The sequence below is a fragment of the Platalea leucorodia genome, assembly GCF_965183815.1.
Source record: "Platalea leucorodia genome assembly, chromosome: 2".
NCBI classification, from domain to species: Eukaryota; Metazoa; Chordata; class Aves; order Pelecaniformes; family Threskiornithidae; genus Platalea; species Platalea leucorodia.
The window spans coordinates 46,604,394-46,620,789 of record NC_138824.1 but is presented as its reverse complement, the minus strand read 5'-3'; positions in this window follow the sequence as shown (position 1 = coordinate 46,620,789).

Below are 16,396 nucleotides of genomic sequence, written 5' to 3'. Positions count from 1 at the left end.
TTTGTTTTCATATTAGTGGTCTTTGATATCTTTCAGGCATTACTGGAAAGGGCAAAACTTGAGGATAGGATTTGAGTGACAGGAATCATTATCACTTTAGATATTAAGGAAGTCATCTGATCTCCAAAGTGGTCAACAAGTGAAAAGATAACAAGAGATACTTTTTTATGTTTCTCCACGACTACTGGGAGAGAGTTAATTTTATTCATAGTAGCTCGTATGGGGCTATGCTTTGGATTTGTGACCAAAACAGTGTGGATAATACAGAGACCTTTTCATTATTGCTGAGCAGGGCTTACACAGAGTCAAGGCCTTTTTTGCTTCTCACCCCACCCCACCAGTGAGTAGGCTGGGGGTGCACAAGAAGCTGGGAGGGGACACAGGCGGGACAGCTGACCCCAACTGACCAGAGGGATATTCCACACCATAGGACGTCATGCTCAGCCGTAAAAGCTGGGAGAAAACAGAAGGAACGGGGTGGGGGCGTTTGGAGTTATGTTGTTTGTCTTCCCCAGTAATGCGTGATGGAGTCCTACTTTCCTGGAGATGATTGAGCACCTGCCTGCCGATGGGAAGCAGTGAATGAATTCCTTGTTTTGCTTTGCTTGTGCATGCAGCTTTTGTTTACCTATTAAACTGCCTTTATCTCAGCCCATGAGGTTTCTCACTTTTACCTTTCAGATTCTCCGCCCGTTCCACCACAGGGGGAGTGAGCAAGTGGCTGTGTGGTGTTTAGCTGCATATTGGGGTTAATCCACAACACAGACTTTAATCAAATAATAGGATCAATTCATAGAATCACAGAATCACAGAACTGATGAGGTTGAAAGGGACCTGTTAAGATCATGTAGTCTGTTTTGCCATGAGGGAGCATTGCTGGCTCATGGTCATGTTGTTGTCCACCTCCTGAATAACTTTCACTCCAAGGACCTTCTCAGCAAAGCCACTTTCCAGCCAGTGGGCGCCCAGCACGTACTGGTGCCTGGGCTTATTCCTCCCCTGACGTAAGACTTTGCCTTTACCCTTGTTGAAGTTGATAAGACTCCTCTCTGCCCTGTTCTCCAGCTTGTCAAGGTCCCTCTAAATGGTGGCACAACCACCTGGCACATCAACCAGTCCACCCAGCTTTGTATTGCCTATGAACCTGCTGACATTGCACTCTGCTCCTTTGTCCAGGTCATTAATGAAGATGGTGAACAGTACTGACCCCAGTATTAAGCCCTGGGATACATCACTAGTGACTTCAACCATCTAAAGCATAGACCTTCCTTCTTCTTATGATGAGTGACAATTTCTTTTCTCCCTAAGCTGTATGTACACTATATATATTGCTACTTCCCCAAAGGGAAGACCAAGCCAGAATTAATAACTTTGAAAAGCAGTCCATGCTCACTCTGTAATTACATGCATCTTCTCTTCATGGGACAGCGCTAACCTGTTTCCTTCCTCTTTTTCTCCCATGCTTGCCACATCCCATCTCTGACAACCATGGTAGGTAGAAAAGATTAAGGGCTTCCTTCAACTCTTTGTTTAATAATGAACAAGAAGGAAAGAGGTAATCACCCATACATTGGCAACTCTATAATTATAAAGTCAATGAAATGTAAACTATCTCCATTTCTGCCTTCTAATTAATTTATTGTAATTACTAAAATGTACTGATTTATTTTCATTCTTCTGTTGCAACAGAGATGACTCTTAAAAAGTTTGCGAAGAGAAAGAAGAGTACAAGGCCAAAAACTGAAATTCATACACAGAAGGCTGTTTAAATGTAAATATAAATTTGTATTAGAAGCAGAGGAGATGAACATAATAAATAGGCATATTATATTGCAATGCTCCCACTGAATCAACAGTATTTAATCACTTGCAGTTTTGTGTGAGTAAGTACTAAAGGTGTTGCTCTGTGATGAACATCCAAGCTAATCTGAATACACAGGCACAGTATATCGTAAGCAGTAGTACTAGGAAAGGTAAAATACATAACAGCTTTGATTATTCAACAAGGTACAGAATATGCATTCAGGCAAATATATGACCACACAGTAGAAGCAGACATCATAGATAGTGTACGGATGAGGCAAACTTTAACCACTAATTTATATATTTTAATTCCACAGTAAATTTCATGTTTGTAAAAAATAAACATTAGTTTACTGAGCTTAAATATGGTCATGTACAAAATTAATGTTCCAGATGACAAGCTTTCTCTATAGTTGCCATGAGCAGTGTACCATACAAACAGGAGGAGTCCCAGCTCTGGCCCCTGGGCCGCTCATGCAAAATTTCTGGACACAAGGGGGCCACATGTCCCTTGTATTACTTTGTCCTCAATTTGTGTTTAATGGACTGGTCCTTCGTACTTCGAAATAGTGATGGTGGACACCCATCTGGTTCTGATTCCAGGTGGACAGAGCTCAGAATAAGGCACCTGCAAGCCAGATGTAGGACATCGCCTGCCCTCAGTATTTTTGTATTGATCACTCCTAGGTGACTGCACAAAGGGAAAGGGAATTTAAGGTGGTTCCATATTTAGGGGTCTCTGACTCCATGCATCATTTAAGGCAAGCAGAGATGACTCAAAGCTTTGCAGGCCAGTGTAAGCGGCAGACACCTCACCTCATCCTCTGGCTGTGTCTGATCTTCCCTGAACTGCTCTAATGTTCTTGTTGAGACCTCCATAAGTTCTCCCCATAAATCCAGGGAGAAACTCAGGATTAAGACTAAGGACAGATGCAAGTTCTGAAATCCTCACAAAACAGCACCAAACACAAGGGGTTAGATTACTCCACTGTAACAGATATAAGGAAGTACCTGCTTACCCCTATCAGTAGATAGGGATTTTCAGTATACATGCTTAGGCATGTCCAGGTATGAATTATGGGTCCTGGGCTGGTGTCTGCCCTAGCTACAGCTGCCTCTGCCTCCCAGCCCCATGCAGTGCCTCCGAGTCACAGCAGCTATTACATTTTGTTACACCGAAGCTTCAAGGAAGGATCAGGCTTAAGAGCTTCTGCTATGTTGCAGAATCACTCAGTACAATAGACAGAAAAATCTGTGAGGGATTTATTCGTTATCTCTGGCACCACAAGATGAATCTTCAGGAAGCTGCTCAAGCTATATGACCAGATTTATTATCTTCATGATAGAGGGAAAGCAGACCCCTTCTGACTGCAGGTCGTTGCACCTTCCGCTGAGGCATCTGCCTCTGGCCTCTGTCAGAAACAAATTACTGGCCTGGATGGTGTGTAGGTCTAATCTAGTGTGTCCATACCTCTATAATGGAGAGCATTAAAAGCAGAAGTGCCCTTCTTTCTACCAGCCTTCGCAACAGAAAAGAGTGATTCAAAATATGATATTGCCATTGAAATGTTACAAATATTGAAGTCAGGTTCCGCCTCACTTTTAACTGTAATAATTGATTTAATTGATTTAATTTTCCACACTCTCTCTCAAAAACCAAATATTTTCATCCAGATACTTGTTAGCCCAAAGATCACAGGACAGGACAATATACACAAGTCTGAAGAGGATACATAGTGCTAATTTAATTTAATCACAATCTATTAAGTATTTATATAAATACTATCCTCCAAGGAAATATGCTTTTATTTTGCCAAGAGCAGTTCCTTGAAGGATGATAGGTTAAGAAATACTACACATATTATTACAAATAATTACTTAGAGGTGAATGTACTAATTTTAATTATATCAGGTAATCTTGAGGCTTCCCATACTTTCAAAAATAATTTATTCTGCTTGCACTGGTTTATAGTTGCTTTTAGATGCTGGCAGTACTTTTTTTCTCCTGTAGCAAAGTCCTGCCTTCCGTCCCCTTGGAAGGACACTGTCTCAGTCCCACTCTGCCTGAAGTAATACAAAGACTCAGATAGACTTCATCTGACGGGGCAAATGCAGAGAATAAAAGAGCCCCTCACCTTACCATGATCCAAGACAAGAGCAGCTGTTCCAAGATGGGTGGGACTTTCCCATAGGCCCCACATATAGACCCTACCCTCTTCAGAGGCTGCTTTCTGTCATGCAGAGCCACATCCACAGCAATCCCTTCCCTAGTTTACATCTCCTGCCAGATGATTTTAGGACTCAGACCAAAGCAAATCTATGCTTCAATGCAGTGAGCTCTCTTTCAGGAACAGGGCTCTCAGGTAACAACAGATAATATAATAAAATCGTGCTGTTCGCTTCCCCCTGCCATGTATTCTCCATTAAAAGCACTATTCAATTAAGGCTATTTCACAAATAAGGAGAATTTGACTGTAAATAAAATTTGATTTTACTACTCAAGCAAGAAGATTGGATAATAGAAACTGGTCTAGACTTAAGCTATTCTGTAGCTCAGAGTTCACAGTAATATTCACAGCCGTAAAAATAATCCAGTATTTTAACAAGGCGGTTCTGTTAGAAAACTGCTGACCTGTAGAGTCCTATGCACTTAGTCTTTTGAAAGGTTAAACAAATAGTTTTCTAAAATGAAATTTAAATCCAAAGCTGTAACACTGAAGAACCTCAGCCCACCTCTTGCCTCTCTCTAGAAAAACGTAAATTGCATAGGCAGGTCATTGTATTTGGAGTTCTCTAGCCACATACATGGATGCCTCTGTGTAGGTATCTGCCTGGTTTGGAGCAACCAACTTGGTGTCTACCTCACATCTAAACTGGCTGAGGAGTATCCAGAGGTGATATTCCCCTGACAAAGACCTGAAAAGAGTTTGGTGCAATACATGTTTTCAGGGGTTGCCTAACCCAGCAGTCAATGCTGGGCACTTCACAAAAAACAGAGTTGCTGCAGATGCTTTATTATAAAATAAACGTGACCACAGCTGGTGTCGTAGCAAGGGACTTCTCTTGTTTTATTCATAGTTCATGACATGCTGTTTCATTTGTGATTGGTATCCTGCTTGTATCCAGGAAAAGAAGGTGGCCACAGCTGTGCTGCCTCCTATCTAATAAACTAGCAGTTAGTAGGCTGTTCTGAGTGAAGGACACTGCAGTTTCTTAGTCTGGGCATTAACCATTTCTATTTTGCATGTGTTTAAAGAGAAATCACAAGGGAAAAGTAGAAGCTGAAGCCTTTTTCCTAAAGAAAATGTCCAAACTACAAATTCTGAAGAGAGAAGGTTCCATCTCCCTACACATGAGAAGCTCAGAGAAATAACCATCCTGTGCTTTTCAGATGGTGCCTGTGGTGCAACTAAGAGTCATTTAGTTGTTTTGTGCTACTTACAAGGACAGGTAAATAAACAGAACTGCTGCATCTAGATTTTGCTACAAAAATGCATGAATAAAAAACCATCTTATAGCTATGGAAGGTATTGCCATATTTGTTTTGTATGAAGTGCTGTTTGAGATTAGCAATACCAGTATTTTTTTTACTTTTTGTAAGCATATATAACACATAGTATAAGAGCAATTTATTTTGTCTGAGAACATGAAAGAGATTTAAAACATCACTTGTACTGTCTATATATGCTTGTATCTCTCCATAAGCCTCCTGCTACATTTCACAAGGTAGATCCACAAGTTGTGTCTTCTAGCTATGCTCTACTCAGCCTCCTGAAAAAAAATGTTTCACAGCTCAGCACAAAATCTCTCCTTTTTTCGTCCTGCAGCACAATCAAGTTTTTGAATCCTCCAGTTCTGTTACTAAAATGTTAGTTGTTATAAACTGTGAAAGGAACTTTATATCTTGAGATATATGGGGAAAGACTGTCCAGATGAGCCCACCTCAAAACTTCCAGGTGGTTTAGCTACCCCTTTCTAGGCTTCACCCTGAGCACAAGCTTGCCTGCGAGAGTAATGAATGCCTCTCAATGACCATGGTGTGGCCCTTTTTATTCATATGCGTTCATTTGTCTTTAGTTAACAACAGAACTCACACAAAAATTACATCCACAAGAGGGATTCTAACATTTAAACCAAATAACTGATACTCTTGTTTCTGAACAGATCATGCAACAAAGACCATACTAGATACCTGACAGCCTTTAGTCTGGGAGCTAGCGCAAATAACTTTTTATAAAAGAAGTATTTCATCTTATTATATCCACTTGCTTATTTGTAATGCAGATTCCCTGAAAACTGATACTGCTACCGATTTGCAGTTATCTATTCTAGAACATACTTAAAATTTAGTGCAATTTGCAGTTTGAGCACTAGGTGGAAATAGAGCAATGAAAATAAGACCCGTTATCAAATCTTCAGCACAACAAATGGAAGAGCTTTCTCCAACACACAACTGAAATCCCAGAGGGGAGAAATGGCAGCTTAAATCCACTTCATTTTATTGGGGACTTCTATCATTCTCCTTTCTTGCACACAAGAATAAGAGAAAATAATCTCCCTAGTCTTCTTAAACTTGATTTTTTAATTTTCTTTCCTTGCTGACTTGCTTTAGATTTTGGGATACATGTATTCAGAGTGCTCATATATATTTCTATTGATTGTTGTTCAAGTATTTCAGTGGAAATTAGTACCTGAATTAGACAAGTAGCAATTTTTCCTCTATTGCTATTGCGGTTTTGCAAAACTTTAGGTTGAACATATACTTAGACTGAGCTGCTTTTGTTTGCTGCCATTTGCTTGTCATACATTCTAAACAAATAAAATAGTGAAAATAGAAATTAATGCTTTCTTTTCACTCACTGCATGCTTATGCAACAAGAAAAGCACAGCTAGAAAAGTCACCCTAATTTTACTCCTTTGTATAACCCAGTTCTAGGAGCCTCTTTATTATAATTCCAAATTTTTTTTCAGCTGAAGAAAGAGAACTGAAATGATATTTAGCTTTGGATGATAGCCATCTTTTAGATATTGTGTTGCTTGTCAAAAACTTGGCTCCAGAAAAATCCATATGCAGAATGCAACTGCAGCAAAGCCCACAGAAATAAGGAGGAATGATGTAGCACTTCATTGGAAACCACAAAGCAGAACTGAGCTGCACAACAGCAGTGCTGGTCCAAGCATGCGTGGCCAGGATGGGACATCCAGGCATTCTCGTCTTACTTCCAAGAAATGATCAATCTTAGTGTAAGACCATCCATTTGAAAGGATACAGGCATGGTTTATGCAACCTCAAAAGACACTGACCTAGTCATCCCTCACCCCTTCCAGTACTGTCTGCAGAGCTTGAAAGGTCTGGGTTAAGAAGCTGGTGTAGTATCAAGGGACATCTCCAGTTTTATTTAGAGTTCATGACATGCTCTTTCATTTGTGGTTGATGCCCTGCTTGTATCCAGAATGAATGCATAACAAACCATGACGTTTCCTGTGATATTTTCACTTCTTCCAAATTCTTCTAATTTTTTTAATTAAAACATCGGTGATCACCAATAAGTTGTTCCGTTTCATTCTGCATGTTTACCCAAGTTCTGCCTCTTTGCCCACCTTTTAACACAGTAAGAGGGCAGATACTAGTATCACAGGCCAGTTTTACAAACCGTTTGAAGCAGATTTCAACTGCCCAAGGTGACTTAGTCAATTGGCTCAGCTGCCAGAGCAATTATTCATACTGGTGGAATGCAAGTCAAAATCTTAACTGAACTAGAAACCTGTTGAAGCTTGGGGAGTAACTAAGCCTATTGTTCCCGATCCAAGTAAATATAACTTTCTATCTACTGGGTATTTCAATTCAATATGTTAGATTAAATGATTTCGAGTACATTTTCTAAACTATGTAGGAACAAATGCTAAGCTAAACTCAAAGAGCAAATATCAGGTAGGTGCCTAAGATCTACTGTCTGCATTCCTGAAGAAAGTTTGTGTGTGATGGGTGCAAGGAAGCTTAGATAGGGCAAGATATAAATGCAATTATAAAGTAAAAACTTCTGTTTTGGAAGGGTTTTGAGGAATTTAGTGCCAGTTGCCATTGAATTAAACCTACCAGCAGGATACTGTATATTTCCTCAAAGCTTTTGGAAAACTTAAAAAAAAAATAATCTGTAGAACAAGTAGTGTCTTAGTTCTTTGTCCCTCACAAGATGGTCATCCCAATCCTTATTCTTAAGATCATCTTTTAGAGGAGAAGGCATATGTTAAATAGCATGGAATACAATAAAAATTGTAATACAATAAATTGTAATACAATAAAAAAGTGTCAATCATGCTTCACTTACAACTGGAAGGTAATGAACTCCTAAATGAAATACAGCAATTGTTAAATGCAGAATGGCAACACATCTTCAAGAAACCAGGTTCTTGTGTACATTCAGTATCATCTCTGCTTGAAACAGTGTCAGAAGATACTGGCATGTCTTCGATTTGTCCTATTACTCCAACTCTGCTAAGTATGTAAGAACTGGATTTTACATCAATGGGACTTTCTAGTGCAGTCTAGCTACATGACTGAACAGTTTCCTGATGCCAACTTAAAGAAGTCATGTATTAGTGCTGAAATGAGAAGAAAAAAGAACTTTTCAGGACAATCAGAGCCCAGACTACACATGGCAGGAGTGCAGGGGAAACACTACCTGTAGATTAAGCAGAGGTTATATGGAAAACACTGAAAGTCAAACACAAACGTTCTTTTTTTAAAAAAAATTCAAATTAATCCCCATTCCCAGGTTCCACAGGTAAGCTTATTGCTCTAACACGGACTTACCAATTTTGGCACTGAAGAGCATAGCTCGGGAGAACTTTCCAGATGCAAAAACTTCCACTGCTTATAAAGCCGTTGATTTATTGACCACTAAACAGAGGACCCCTAACGTGCCTCCAGTTACTACTTCCTACAGCTAAAACCCCTCTTCCACCAAGATTCAAGTTTCAGGTTAAAGCAGACTGAAAGTTTGCCTCTGCTGTTATCTACTTTTGCTGGTTGGCAGTTGCTGTTGGTGACTGAAAATGTTACTAGGAGTGGTTTTGGCTTTGAATAGGATAGTTGTGAGTCAACATGTGGGATAAATCCAGACATGCCCAGCTTTCCTCCTGCTCTGTAAACAAAGTGATCTGATACAGAAATCTGACTTTGATGATCTTTAGATGCAATAAATATATCTGCCTTTCTGACACATAAAGACTGTCTTCATACTGAGCCCAAGAGGCATGTGACACAGGTTATTTTTTGAGGCACTCTAAATTGCAATGACTTCCTTGCCTGCAAGGTCAAGCATGAGTGATGAGCATCAAGAGTGAGATCCTGGCTGCTCTAAAACCAAGAGCAAAATCCTATTGATCTTAACAGAATAATGGCATTGCCCCAAGACATTGCAGACCACTTTGGAGGAGGCTTCCCACAGAGCCCATTTTCTTCCTCTCCATCTTACTCTTCTGGCCACTTCTTTGCATCTTCTCCCATCTTTTCTTCCAGCCAGTTTCCTCTACCAGAAAACCCCTCACAACAAATTTCCCTGTCCCGTTTCCACTGGTTCCTCAAACAGGCTGCCCTGATATTCTAATTTGTTTTGGTCAAGTTAAATTCCAGCTAATAGCGTAATCTGAAATCTTTACACACTAAATTTTTTTCCAGGTTAATAGCTGCATTGAAGCAAGAATCATTCAGCTGAGTTCTTTAGAGCATGTCTTCATGCTGCACATCATGGGGATGGTAATTTGCTTTCCTGGGTTAATATCACACATTCTAAGTCTTGGCAGTGTAGAATATCTTCTGCAGACAGACTGGATTTTAAGCAGGTGACCAGCAGGATTTTGTATTCATTCACTGAAGCTACTAATTGCCACTGTGAAAATGGAATTGCATATGTAAAATGTTAAAGGAATATATTCAATAGACAAACTGGAACTGTGCTTTTGCAATGGAGGACATGAGGAATTTGTGTTTCAAATATATAGAAATAAGCTGGTCATAAATAGAAAAAGACATATACAGCCATATTCTTTGCAGACTCTACCTAATCCTGCTATCTCCAATAAACTGAACCAACAGACATAAACACAGTTTTCAAAGCATTTGTTAAGAAAATTCAAGGAGAAATGAAGATATGGAATTAAAGAAATAAGAAGACTGACTCCAGTGAAGTCAGGATTTCTCCGTGAGTGCTTACTTATATCACCTACTTATCCACTAATGAATCTGTATTTTTTTGTCCCCGTAATATTGTAGAATCACAATCATGAAAGAGAACACTTTGATCTTTACCCTGACATCCTGTAAAGGCCATTGACATCCTGCAAAGGCCACTGAACTGCTCTGAATTTTGTTTATATTAGAACGTATTTTTTCAGACAAAGTGGATAATATTGTAATTTATCAGACAGTGCAGTATACATTCTGCTTTATTACAGATAATAGAAAACTGGATCTTTGCAGCAATGCTGCATCTGTAACACAGTTATTTGCAGAATCTGTATGCAGGGCATAACAAAATTTGCTCATTACTCAAATTAGGCCATCAAACTGGCAGGCCATGGAAGAATTCTCAGATGGTCCTCAGATCATTTTCCATCATCCTTTAACACTGTAAAATTTATTTGCCATCAGATCTTTGAGTAAACAGCTATAAAGTAATCTCTCCCTTAGTTGTCAAAAAGTTTGACAGCCCTTGATTAAAACATAAGCATCTTAGATGCAGAGCTGCTGCTTGTAAGATACTTTTAGAAGTACAAGCCTTATCTAAAGCCAAAAGTAGTTTATCTATCTGTGTGGTTTGCTTAGCTTTTGGATGCTGGTCCTCATCTTCATAACTAAAAAGTACTGAAATTAATTCATTATGAGCTCTGTATACACAGATGTATGCATGCGTGAACATACTAACTACTCATGTTTAATTCAGTCTCCACATCAAATATCTTTTAGGTTATTTAAATAGATTGATGGACTGAATGATATTATTATAAGTGAGTCTTAGATAGCATAAACTATAACGATATTGTACAACCAAATAAACCAGTATCTGGCAATACTCAGTGGACAGTACTGAAAATACCACTTATACATTAATATATCAGGTTGACACAATAATTTCCTATCGAACTAGTTTATACCTAAAAATATCTTAGAATATTTACAATACTTGATCATAAAAAGATAGTGAATGATTAAGTAGGAGTTTTAACAGCATTTTAATATGACAACAGTGTCTATTTAATGTCACTTAGCGATGACTGTAATTCTACAAAACGTACACTGCCTGCGAGTCTGTGATTCTTGGATAGTAATTCAGGACATGTTAATTTTATAACGTCAGTCCTCCATCACCCCATCAAAACCTTTGATTCAGTGCCCCTTGCAAAATGGCAGAAGTTCAAGAACTTATCAAGGAGTGGAGAGCTTAAAACACACGCAGTCACTAACAAGTATTATCATGCACTCAGAATAATTGCTACTAAAAAAACCCAGCTGCTATCAAGCAGCATTTTAATCTTAATTCAGAATAACTACAGTGTATTAAGCCCCCCTCTGCAGTTTCTAACTGGAGATACTTAAAAATATTTTCCTTTCCCGCTGGAATGAAGGGAACTATTGAGGAACTCTTACCGGCTGGTGTTTCTTCAAAGTACTGAGGAAATCACAACAGACTTTCAGTTACAAGTAGGCACAACTTCTCTTTCATTGTATAAAATGACAATCTAAACACAAGTTGGATTTTGACTGATAACACATCTTCTTATAGCTATGTTTTAAATAGAAGCCTATTTGGCACGTGAAAAATGAAATCTTGTCTTCCTACACACAATATACTGAAGCATGTGACTTGTATCATAAGAATGTTTTCAGTTCATAGTGTTTTGTGTTAACATACTGTACCGTGTCTTCTGTGACTCTAACGAAGACTAAACGCAAATTATAGGCACACATACTGTATATAAATTGAAATCGACTGCTTTTGATCTTGAATAAAGAAACCACAAAATCAAGTCGTCCATTACAATGCAGTATGGACATGTGGTACTTTAGTACATTAATAGAAAAAATGAAAAATTTGACTTCAGGAGGTGGGATTGTTTCTTTCATAGAAAGTAGCTCAGCAATAAATGCCTACATCCGTTCTTCAGAATTGAAATGACACATCCTAAACCATTCCAATCCAAAAAGGGCAAGCGCCAGTCTTAAAGACGGCAAGAAATTCTTGTAACATCTGCTGTGAACATAGCCAGCCCCAGTAGCTAAAACAAAAGGGAATACAACGTAATTACTTCCAGTGTTCTCAGGGGCCTTGCTCATATTCATAACCATGAGAATTAAAGCCATGCATCACTCTTCTCATTAACTAAGCTGTTTCTTTCCACAGGTGTGATGTAAGGAGAAATAAAATTATGGAGGCATAAACTGTCTTCAGGAGGACTGTCACCGGGTCACTCAGCTTCAGAGTGGCTATGTGTGAAAGCTGCTTATTCACAACGTAGCGGGGAGAAATGTCTCCTCTCTTGCTTTGCTAGTGGAGAGCACGCAGGCTAGCAGACAAAGAAGTCAGCTGGTCACTTCAGCTTTGCAGAACTGGTGATCTCACCCTCTCCTCCCACTACTACGGAGTAAAGAGCTGCTACGGTTTGACTGATTGGTTTTATTTCATTACCTACTCTCCTGATATATGAGAGAAGTTAACGCCCAGTTCTTGGCCGCTTACGTTAATTTGGAATTATTGGACACGAGCCAGCTGATGATGACAGTGCTTGGGATTTTCTTCTCCCTGTAGAAAAAAGAAAACAGCGCTGGACAGTTACATCAGAGCTTTTTAGCAAGGCATTAATAAATCATGTGAAGATTTCTGATACTGATGATTACTCACAAGCAATGCTTTAGACCTCAAGTTCCTGAAAAGAACCAGGTGCCTAAAAATATGTATTTCAATGATGTGTTGTGGATTGAGAATGTTTGCCTTCTCTGTACTGTTTGATGGTATGAAATGAATTAATCGCTTATAGAAATACTATAAAAAGTTATTGCTTGATTCAATGTTATGTTTGTATAAAAGTAAAACTAGTATGAATACGATATCTGCTTCATTTTGAGAACTGCTACTTATGAACAGAGTGCCTGGGTTTATTCATTGCTTATTTAATAATGGAGTTTTAATTTGCCTAGCAAGCAAAAAATGTTGGTACAAAACCCCTGTTTCTCACTGTCATGGAAAACAGCAACATTATTTTGACGGTTGGACTGATTATCTACAGAACTGAGAAATGGATGCTGAAAAAAATCTACGTGCACAAAATCTATATAAGGAATTTGTGGGAGAACAAAAACAGGGAGAATGTCTGTTGAATAAACTATTTCAGAACTGTGTCACTTGATCTACCTTGTTATTTTGCACACTGGCAAACTGCTGAAAAAAACATTTTATACAGTGTGGCTCTTGTGTTTCTTCCTTGCTTTGTGGTGCTATATCCAACCCTGGATGTTCTGCCACCCTGTTTTTCTATTGCTTTAAACAAAAGCTGCTGCTTTGATCATCTGTAGCATGTGCCAAGACACAAGACAGATGCTCCAATGGTGCAGTTGTGCACCCTCAGAAGAAAGCTTCTTATTATTGGAGAAAAAATGATCTCTGCACTTGAGATTAAAGAAAGGATTTACTCTCCCTTTGTTTATTCTCCTGCTGCAGGCAAAGGGCAGCTGCCTCTGAGAATGGCCACGTACTCATAATCAGGAGGGAAGATGTGTGATTAATGTAAAGGATTGGGCAGGAGAAGATAGAGATTTTTATTCTGATCTTCCATCGTCACCTGGGCAAGTCCCCTAACTATGAGATGCATTGCTTTCACTCTTTAGTGGAGCTGACGATGGTACATCTCCATTCATGAATGAATGTAAACAGAAGCTTTAGAAACAAAATACAAATTCATGTTTGATTATTTACTGTTTTCAAGGGACAGTCTCAAGGAACTTGCAGTCCTCCTTTAGAAACAAAAGGATTTCACTACTTTATAATGAAGCAGCTGTGAGGATGGACAGGAGGAACACCATGGCATACCTAAACTTCTTCTCAGGAGGCAATGCCCATAGCAGGTGTCAAGCTACTTGCTAACACCAGGGGAGGTGGAAAAGGGACTGAAGAGTTCCCACTGTTTGCAGAACTGGGAAAATAAAGGCAACGTCACCCTCTTCCCAGTCGTCAGGAAGAAAGTCCCATTAGAGCTGTTACCACACTGCAAAATCTGCCTTTGCTGCCAAAGAGTTTTCAAAGGGCAGCCTTACACTAACGTGTGCTGGCCAGTGCATCCTGATACCATTTTGGGAGGGCTTTTTATCAGTGTGGATTTGCATTTCATTTATTTATTTATTATTGATTCTCTTCCCAGCTTAAAAGCAGGCACTGAATTAGTCTCAAAAGGTAGCTCCTCGCTTGCTAAATAAATAGGGACAGGCTGTGGGCTCCTGCTCAGGATCCTCCACCACCCGTGTTGCCTAACTTTCCTTCTCTACGTGGATCCACTGTGGACCACACCAACTAGCTGTCTCCAAGGCAAATCTGTTGGAGAAGCGACAAGCCACAGGCAGTGGGGACATGAGCCAGTCTGTGGCAGTTGACCATGGGGTTGGGAATTGGTCCCTTGCCCTCTCCTTTTAGCAGTGTAGATGTAGCCAAGGGTTATGTGTCAAGGGTTATGTGCCAAAGGTATTGTAGTCAGCACAGGCTGGGCAGCACACTAACACTGGCTTTGTGATCAGAACTGGATTACTTCAGCACAAGGAAAAACTTGGAAGGTACTTGAGCTTTTGGGTTACCCAAATCAAGTGCTTTGCTATGGGATGAGTCAGATGCTGAAAGCAGAGTCTTTATTGACAGTGAGAAGAGCACTGTGGGTTACCCAGGTTTTAATCTAAGCTCTCCTCTTCTCTGGAAACTTTATCTTCCTATGATATTTCTGGGAAGCAGTGGTTGAGGGACAAAAGGAAATTTTCATCTGGAGTACAAGTTGTGGGAACTGTGAATGTGAAATGTCATAACTGACAGATGGCATTAAAGCAAAGAGCTGTTTAGATCTATCATGAAGCTGTGAGTGTTGTTTAAAGGAAGATGGGGATACCACCATTTCACAGCAGCAGTGAATAGCAGCTTGGTCTAGATGTCTATTTGCAAACAAAAGGAACCTACAAACCGTTCTCAAGAATGCAAAATGTGCAATGAACTCCTCTATATGTAAAACTGAAATACAGAGCAGCACATATGTGGCAAAACTGTTTGATGAATAAACATACCACAACTAGAAAATGGGTACAGCTGAGTGCTAAAATAGCCAGCTTAAGAGAAAGACAGGCTATAGAATGCATTCACTTTTAAAATTCAGTGTATGATGGGAGGGAAGGGAAGGGAAGGGAAGGGAAGGGAAGGGAAGGGAAGGGAAGGGAAGGGAAGGGAAGGGAAGGGAAGGGAAGGGAAGGGAAGGGAAGGGAAGGGAAGGGAAGGGAAGGGAAGGGAAGGGAAGGGAAGGGAAGGGAAGGGAAGGGAAGGGAAAGAGAAAGAGAAAGGGAGAGGGATGGTGGGAAGGCTTTATTTTTTTTTTTTTTATTTTCCTGTCGAACTGCATGAGTAAATAAAAAGTGTATATTAGAGCTACACAAAAATTCTACAAAACAGCCTTCACAACTGACATATTCTGGGCTTCTTTTTCTTTTAACAGTTTTTGCTGTAGTAGAAATCTGTGCTCCATCTCCTTCCCATCCCCTAAAGAGTTTCTGACATAACCATTGAGGCTGTGTTAACAATTCAGAATCACGCAGTTATGCTCTTCTGCCAGATCAAATCCAACTGTCCCAAACCAAGCACAAACTCCATGGCTTCAGTTAGAAACTTCAAATATGTACCTCTGAAAATAAACATTGCCCCTTATTTCCTATGACCAGACAAGAAGAGTCACATCTTAAAGACAGTCTTGAAATACTTCTAGGAAAACAAAAATAGTGATGATTATTGGTCAAAGGCATTCCCCTGTAAAGTATTATCTAGGGATGATAGCTTAAATACAATCATAGATTTATACCAGAAATAACATTTATTGATACACCCACTTTGCTAAGTTATATTTTTGTACAAGTGAAATGACCCCATCCAATGACCATGTATGCAATCTCACTCAAAAAAAGAAGAAAATGAAGAATAAACCCATTCACTTATTAATATGGTTCTGTCATCCTTTTTTCTAAATCTCAGAGAAATTTATGCTTAAACAAGAGTCACAGTTCATAATGTCGTTCCAGCTCTACATTTGTAGCAGTACAATGCCATTAGTCATTCCCAGAACCATAGCCATTAAAGACTGAAGTGACCTTTTAATGTCATCACGTCCTACCCTGATTCCTACTATCCATGGCAACAGACTAATGCCAAACACACAAGTATGACTTCACTGCAAAATGTAGCAAAGGAGAAGCTGATTACCAATTGTAAGCTGAATTTCAGAAGGCAGAGGCCTAGCCTTTGCCATCCAAATGAAAGTTATTTGCATTTCATTTGCAAGTTGTTCAGCAGTCAAGGTA